The following is an 8248-nucleotide window of genomic DNA, read 5'->3' on the forward strand; positions in this document are numbered from 1 at the left end:
GCATCCATCAGAGAATTCAAGTGACAGGGCGGAAAACTTACTGGAAATACGAAGAGATAGGCATCTATAGGAAGAAATAAGATCCATGCATTTGCTTAACCGAGACTGAATGCCATATAATTTGGTAGGAAGATTAAAGTAGAAATTTTTAATGAACTGCTGAAGGCTGAGTTAGGCTACTGTGAGAACATGTAAACACTAACAAAATACCTGAGTAGCTATATTAATTTCAGTTAAGCAGACTTCAGAACATGAAAGATCATCTTGGGTAAAGAGGATATATAATGTTAAAGGGGCAAACTCTCAGAGAAGACACTGTGTATGTATACCTAAAAGCAGAGCTTCAAACTGAAGTGAAAATTGATCATTCTTAAAGGAGAAATAGATAAATCCATAATTATAGTAGGAAATGTCAAATTTCTTGCTCAGTAATTGATAGAATAAGTAGACACAAAATCACTAAGATTGATAAACTGAACTATAGGTAAGAAAACAGTAATCAACATATAGAATCAGTGAATATACTTGATATGGTTATTAATGCTATAAATATTTTCTGATAATTATCTGATAATTATTATAATTTAATGACCTATCCAATAGATTGTGATATATACCTTATAATTATTTTTTTCCCTAAGTAAGTTTGTAATTTTTTGCTCTTTCAGGCAGTTTTTACTTGTGAGGGTTTTTTTGTTGTTGTTGTTGTTGTTTTTTAGTTAGCAAGAAAGAGAAGTGTATTCAACTGGACTTGTGGCAGAAAATACACTTTTTTTTTGGTAAATGTCCCATGCGTACTTGAAAAGATGATATATGTTGTCTATTATCAAGGTTAAGATTTGCCTGATTACATTGTTTAGGTATTCTATATCCTTTTTTTTTTTTTTTTTTTTGGTATTCTATATCCTTAATGTTTTGTTGACTTCATCACATCGAGCCAGGTATGCTAAAATCTGCCATTATTGTGGTGTTTCTGTCTTTTTATCCTGGAAATTCATGTGGTTGTGGCCTTATGGAAGTTGTTTATTATTGGATGCATAAATATCCATAAATTATATCTTTGTTATAAATTATAGCTTTTAGCACCAGAAAGTATCCCTCTTTGCCTTTTCTTAATGCTCTGATTGTTAGGTCACCAGATGTTAAAATTTCCAACTTTGCTTTTATATTTTTATGCTGGTATATATTTGTTCATACTGTTATTTTAATAATTCTGAACTTCTTTGTCATAGGTGTGTCTCTAGTATATAGCATAGCTTTGGAATTTGTTTTGTTGACAAATTTGAACCCCCTTTTCTTTTTATAGACATGTTTTTCCAATTTACATTTCCAACATACTTTTTATAGATATGTGTTTGGACTCAGTTCTGCAATATCATATTTCATCATATCATATGATATATAAAAATATGTTTATATGATGATTTTATATATGTATGTATGTTAATATATAGCTATAATTTTCTATGTAATTTCATACATTTATTCTTATTTTTTGCTTTATTTTATCATATTTAGAGAGGTTTGCTTTCTTGTCCTAATTGCTATTATAGTATAATAGTTGCATAATAATTCTTTTACATAATACTTTCAGTGCCCACCATCTTTTTGAAGACTATTCACTTATTCCCCATGCACAGAAGAAAAATGAGCAAGTTCTATTCTCCTTCCCCAGAATACTATCTTCTACTTGTCTTCATCTCTGGCATCTAAACTCAAGCAATAGATTGAAATCTGAGAGCTTGTTCTACTTTTCATGCACACTCCCAATTTTTACACCAATGTTGTAGTTAGACAATTTCTACATCATCAAAACATATAGCTATCACATACTATTTTATCTCCATTAAAATCATTATCTAGTCTTTATTGTATAGGCAAATGTAAATTCTGTGGCATAATCTGTCTTTTATGCCAACATATTTCTGTTTTTTTTTGAACTTTGTTCTCAAGTAGATTAATGAGGAAACTCATATGGCAACAATATTTCCTTTGTTATTTCATATTCCTTGGAGTTTGTCTAATCATACAAGAAGGTCAGTTTGACTGGATAAAGAAATTTGTACTGACAGTTTTTTTCTGGAAATCTTACATATGTTACTCCATTGTGTTGTAGCATAAAACACTGATCTGGGAAGGTCTGAAGTCATTCCTTTTTTTTTTTTTTCTTCAGTATAAGTGACTTGCTCTTGGTGGCTAGACTCTCAAGATATTCTTTATTTTTCAGCTAATAGCTTTAATAAAATATATTGCTGTTTGATATATTTCACTTAGCATAATGCCCTTAAGGTCCATCCATGTTGCTGCAAATGGTAGGATTACCTTATTTTTTATACATGAATAATATTCCATTATATAATATTCCATAATAGATTTATATTTTTCTTAACTATTTTTTTTACACTTTCTTTATTCATTCATCCATTGGTGGACACTTAGGTTGTTTTCATGCCTTGGCTATTGTAAATAATGCTGCAATGAACATGGATGTACATATTTTTCTGAGTTAGTGTTTTCATTTTTTTAAATGCCTTTATCAATTTTATTTTTTATTTTCTTGTTATTTATTTTTTTAGGGGGGTAGGAACAGAAGGAGAGAGAAAGAGAAAATCTTAAGCAGGCTCCATGCTCAGATGCAGGGCTCAACCTCACAACCCTGAGATCGTGACCTGAGCCAATATCAAGAGTTGGACACTTAACAAACTGAGCCACCCAGGAACACCTACACTTTTTTTTTTCCAGAAAAATACCCAGGTGTAGAATTGCTGGATCATATGGTAGTTCCATTTTTAATTTTTTGAGGAGCCTCTATACTGTTTTCCATAATGGTTACACTAATTCAGAATCCCATAATAGCACACAAGGGCTCCCTTTTCTCCACATCTTTAGCAACACTTGTTTTTTCTTGTCCTTTTGATAAAAGCCATTGTAATAGGTGTGAGGTGATATCCCATTGTGACTTTGAGTTACATTTTCCTGATGATGAGTAATGTTAAGCATCATCTTGCGTGCTTGTTGGCCATCTGTATCTTCTTTGGAAAAACGTCTATTCATAGATCTGAATAGATCCTCTGTCCATTCTTAAAAGATTTATTTATTTATTTATTTATTTATTTATTTATTTATTTAGAGAGCGAGAGAGAGAGCATGAGTGAGAAGGGCCGAGGGAGAGAGAGAGAGAAACTCAAGCAGACTCCACAATGAGTACAGAGGCTGGTGCAGTGCTTGATTCCACAACCCTGAGATCACAACCTGAGTCAAAACCAGAAGTCAGACACCCAACTGACTGGGCCACCCAGATGCCCCTATCCTCTGTCCATTTTGTAATCTATGCTGTCCTTTATATTGACCTATGAATTAGTTGGATGTTCTTCAATACCTCAAATCAATAAGTCTCCCAGTCTTTGAAATGAGGGTTTGTTGCATTTTAGGCACATCTTCAACAACTAGCCAGACATTTGAAAATTCTGCCTTAGCTTTCACTGCTTGATTTCACAGAGCCTCAAGGTCAGTCCAAAGTGAGATCTTACATATTCCTCAAGTATTTCTTTGGAATACATGTAGGCCTGGTCATGGATACATTCCTGTACATGCATGTGGCCTGTAAGAGTCCCAGGAATATACCAAAGCCTTTCTAATACTTCTTCCTATGACCCTCTCATTCCTCAGCTTCTCCTTTTAAAACATTTTGATTAGTCTGTTGTTTTTCCAAGCTGTTTTCTACTGTAACAGGTGTCCACAATATAGATAGCCATCTGCAATAGATTTTGATAACAACCCCACAGAGAAAAACTTTTAGGCAGAGAGAGAAAAGGAGAAGGCTTTCCACAATCGACAAACTCTGAGTCCAATCAAATAGGGTCAGTTTCTCCAATAAGGATCTCCTTGGGAACCACTAGAGGGGAAAAATCATGATAATTCTTTGGGTATGAGGTTTTGAAAACTCTCTAGTCTTCCTCTGGTTGCTTCTAGGCTGCTGTTTTTCAGTATGAATATGGGTTGTTTTTTGAAGACTACTATGAAGGTGGAGAGTGGAGAATGGGCCTCAGACTTGTTGGATTTCCAGAGTTCTAAAAAAGTTAATTCTGATAATTTTTTTTTGCCAGTGTTTTCATTTCCTTTGTGGAGGAGAGAATTTTTAGAAGTCTTTATTCTGCTTTTTACTGACACTCAGAGCCAGTGGACTTTCAGGCACCATGTGGACTTGTCCAGTGTGCTAACTTGTAGTAATCCGGGTAGATCAGCACCTGAGAGGTTTTCCAATAATTATTGCTCTGTTTTAGATTCCAGGAACTTCCCACATATATAGGAGGGGTTTAGAAAGAGATGCCCCAACATTGGTTAAGATTGAATTTATGAGTCAAAGTCAGGTTTAATTGAGTCAGAGAAAATAAAGTCACTTAACATTTCTTATACGTTTGCTGTTTGAGATGGCAATTAATATTTGTTCCATTAGCCTCCAGCTGGTCTTCTTACGTTTTATGTCTCTTCCTCTCCACATCTATTTCACATCCTAATGACTGGTTAATCTAACAACTCCAATATCATCATAACATTTTCCTATGATTTTCTCACTAATTACAGCAAAGGTTTTCTTTCTTCTGAGAGAGTTTCAAGAATCTCCTACATACACATACACACACCATACCATGCAAACATGGCTTTTATTAGTTTTATATACTGATTTTTAATATACAATGGCTGACTGTTAAAAAAGGTAAAAAAATGATTATAGCATTTATTCTCAAATAAGAATGAACTGGCAAATTTGATACAAAGCCAAATTCTATAGCTTCCGCCTCAGAAATTCTTAAACAGTAGATTTATGTAGGTTCCAACTATTTTTAATGAAGCAAGTTGGTGATTATGGTGCAGATGGTCTTCAGACATTCATTTGGAGAAACCAAAAACCAATTTACAACAGGATCAAAAGATTGGCATTCAAAATGCCTCCTGAAATGACCAGGTCTACCTCTGCAACTGTGAAAATGTTAGCTCTCCCAAGATTATCTGTTGAATGTGTTTTGTTCATGCTGTTCCTTGGCTGAATCTTTTGCCTCCATCTGACATGCATTATCCTTTTTTTCATGCTTGACTTCATTCTACCCTTCCTTAAGCCTAGCTCAAATTTCACCTTCTTCATTTTAATGACACTTAACTAACCTAGCTTACAATGATCAGAAGGATGAATTAGGCTAAATGCTACTGTTTTCCTAAATACTAACAATAATTGCTTAGTTTCACATTTTCTGATTTCATCACTTTAGTGAAGAGTTTGATCCTAACTGCTATTCTCTCCCTAAATAGCTGGGAACTCTAGTGTGGCCTGTCAGGAGACTGAAGGCCATGGAGACAATCCAGATCCAAAGACGTGTGGAGGGGGATCCCTGGGTGGTGCAGCGGTTTGGCGCCTGCCTTTGGCCCAGGGCACAATCCTGGGGACCCGGGATCGAATCCCACGTCGGGCTCCTGGTGCATGGAGCCTGCTTCTCCCTCTGCCTGTGTCTCTGCCTCTCTCTCTCTCTGTGTGACCATGATAAATAAATAAAAATTAAAAAAAAAATAAAGATGTGTGGAGGGGCAACATGGAGCTCAAAAGCCAGGGGAACAATCCTTCTCTGATGGAGTAGAGAGGCAAAATCCAAGGGAAGTGCTCCAAGAGAATGGATCCCAAGTGGAAACAGCTAGGAACAGGCACTAGAGTAGGCATTTGAGAAAAAGAAAACTAATTAAGTAGCTGGGTTCTAGTGATGCAGGCTGTAAGAGACTGATGTAGGAAAGAGGCCAGGTAGTCTAGAGCTCAGTGGGTTCTAGTAAGGTCTGACTTTATTTTTAGTCATGAAAAGCAACAGGAAGGTTTTAGACCGAAGTAAAATAATTTGATGATGAACCACGTGGGGTAGCAAGTAGGCAGAGAACCATCTGGTTTGGCTTTCATGGGTGTATCAGATCAGCCGTCCTAAGTTTTCTTCCTCTTATCTTGTTTTTTAACTGCACTCAGAGCCAAGCAGGGGACCGTGGACAGGCTAACCTCTTTTGAAGAACATAATGATTTAAAGGAATCTGTTTCTTTTGGAGAGTATTGAGGACCATAAAATGTTTGAATATTGGTAGGCTGCCCGTAAAAGAATGATTGCCAAAGGATTTTAAAATGCATATCAGGAACAAAATGTTCCCTTATCCATGGAATGAAGGTAGAAAAAAGTGCAATCTCTCGCTTTCATTGCAACTTCCTGTTATTTATTTATTTATTTATTTATTTATTTATTTATTTATTTATTCTTAAGTAGCTCCAATCCTAACATTGGGTTCGAACTCATGATGCTGAGGTCAAGAGTCATATGCTCTACCAACTCAACCAGCCGGGTACCCCTCTCTTTCTTTCTGTTTTCTTTTTTTTTTTTTTGTCAGTATATTGTTTAATCAGTAGAATTCATATCATATTTGAAAATCATGTTCAGTTTTACTCATGTATTTCATAATAAAAGCCAAAATAATGAGAGAAGCTTAAAGCAAGTTCTATTTCTCTCACTTTCAATATCCTCTTTTTCAATAATCTTTCAATAGATGATAAATTCTCTTCTTTTGCTAGAGGTTCAAAAGCTATCTGGTAAGGCAGATAAACAATTTTAGTTTGTTTTGGAAGGGATAAGAATTAGATTAAGGTTTTTTTTATTACTCTCATGTTACTATTTCCTAGAGTTAAAATTTTAATAATAAAGTGACTATGTAAGCACTTTTTCATATTTCCAAATAATTAGGTGGTGTTTTAAGAGTATTATCAAATGAGTTAAATACTATTAGAAATGGTAAAAATATTTGTGGAATTCTTTTTTTTTTTAAGATTTTATTTATTTATTCATGAGACACACAGTGGGACAGAGGCAGAGACACGAGCAGAGGGAGAAGCAGACTCCCTGCAAGGAGCCTGATGTGGGAATCGATTCTGGATCCCAGGATCATGCCCTGGGCCAAAGGCAGATGCTCAGCTGCTGAGCCACCCAGGTATCCTTGTTTGTGGAATTCTTTAAGTACAAAACATTTGGCTTTTAAAAAATATGTTTGATCTTTTTGCCTAGAAAATCTGAACAAACAGTATCTCTATCTCCTGAGCATTTTTGGAAAAAATATACTCATGAATTTAATTTTTTAGATGAATGATTTTATTATTTTATGAAAATTACATATGCTTGTGATAAATATTTTAAAAACATGTAAAAATAAGAATTTAAAAAAATTCACTCCATATCTCATTAGCTAGAAATAAAAATGGAAGATATCTAATTTCATCCAGAATCTTTCTTCTCTCTCTCTTTCTCTAGCTTATATATGTGTGTGTATATATATATATATATATGTATTATAACATTTACATGTAAATAGTATATAAATAGTATAAGAAATAATAGGCCATATAAAATATAATGTATATTTTAATGAAAATGAAGTCACAAGATACACTCTGTTTTAACAAAGAAAATATTGGATTTTTGTTGAATTTAACCAAAGGAAAGTTAATAAAGTAATTGCTAAACTTCAAACAATTTTTCTTCCCAAAAAAGTTAATTAATCTTAGAAGATCCTTCAAAAGCTAATTGAAGATTGTGAACAACTTCAAAGTTGGTGACTTTTCAAACTACATATTTCAACAATACATAGAATCAGTTGACTATCCTGCTAAAAAGAATAGGAAATGCCCCCATTTAAGTTTCTCTCAATTTCCCCTCCCTTATACCTACAATTTTCTTTGACTATATATTTCAATTTTTTGTTCTTTTGTGTAGTCATAATTTCCACAATTGTTTAGTTTTGTACTAATCTAAAATACAACATGAATGCATTTTGCTGTCTTCTCCATTTCAGAGTTCCTTATTAGTTTTATCTTTTACTTTGGTTTTCACTTATTGTCAGTTTTATTTGCTTATTTGTTTGCTTTCATGTTCCAAAGAAGTACTCATAGATAGGGGCACCAGGCTAACATAGTCAGTTAAGCATCTGACTCTTGGTTTCTGCTCAGGCCATGATCTTAGGGTCGTGAGATTGAGGTCCACATGGGGCTCCCTACTCTGCCTGGAGTCTGCTTGAGATTCTTTCTCTCCCTCTCATTCTGCCCCTCCCCTACTCACATTCTCTCTCTCTCTCTCTAAAGGAAATCTTTTTTAAAAAGTATCAATAGTTGCTGCTTTTTCTTTGTTCTTGAATGCTTTTCTAAGTTGAAGGAAACTTAGCTGAATTCAAAAGTTGCTTG

The sequence above is a fragment of the Canis aureus genome, chromosome 7 (genome assembly GCF_053574225.1).
Source record: "Canis aureus isolate CA01 chromosome 7, VMU_Caureus_v.1.0, whole genome shotgun sequence".
Classification (NCBI taxonomy): Eukaryota; Metazoa; Chordata; class Mammalia; order Carnivora; family Canidae; genus Canis; species Canis aureus.